The sequence below is a fragment of the Sinocyclocheilus rhinocerous genome, unplaced genomic scaffold, assembly GCF_001515625.1.
Source record: "Sinocyclocheilus rhinocerous isolate Xijiao unplaced genomic scaffold, SAMN03320098_v1.1 scaffold2011, whole genome shotgun sequence".
Lineage (NCBI taxonomy): Eukaryota > Metazoa > Chordata > Actinopteri > Cypriniformes > Cyprinidae > Sinocyclocheilus > Sinocyclocheilus rhinocerous.
The window spans coordinates 233814-234167 of NW_015649239.1; positions in this window are offsets into that span (position 1 = coordinate 233814).

Sequence of the window (354 nt, forward strand, 5' to 3'; positions counted from 1 at the left end):
TATCACACACACACACACACACACACACACACTCTCTCTCTCTCTCTCTTGTTTGTTTTACTATACTTGTGAGGACTTTCATAGACTTCTATTGTTTTTATACTGACCTAACAATATTTTCTAACCCCTCACCCTAACCCCTAAACCTACCCCTCACAGAAACCTTTTTGCATTTTTACATTTTAAGATAAACTTCATTTAGTATTTTTAATAATTTATTTCCATTGTGAGGACCGGCCAAATGTCCTCACAAAGTAAAACATATCAGGTTTTACTATCCTTGTGGGGACATTTGGTCCTCACAACTATAGCAAAACAAGCCCCCCCCACCCCACACACACACACACACACACA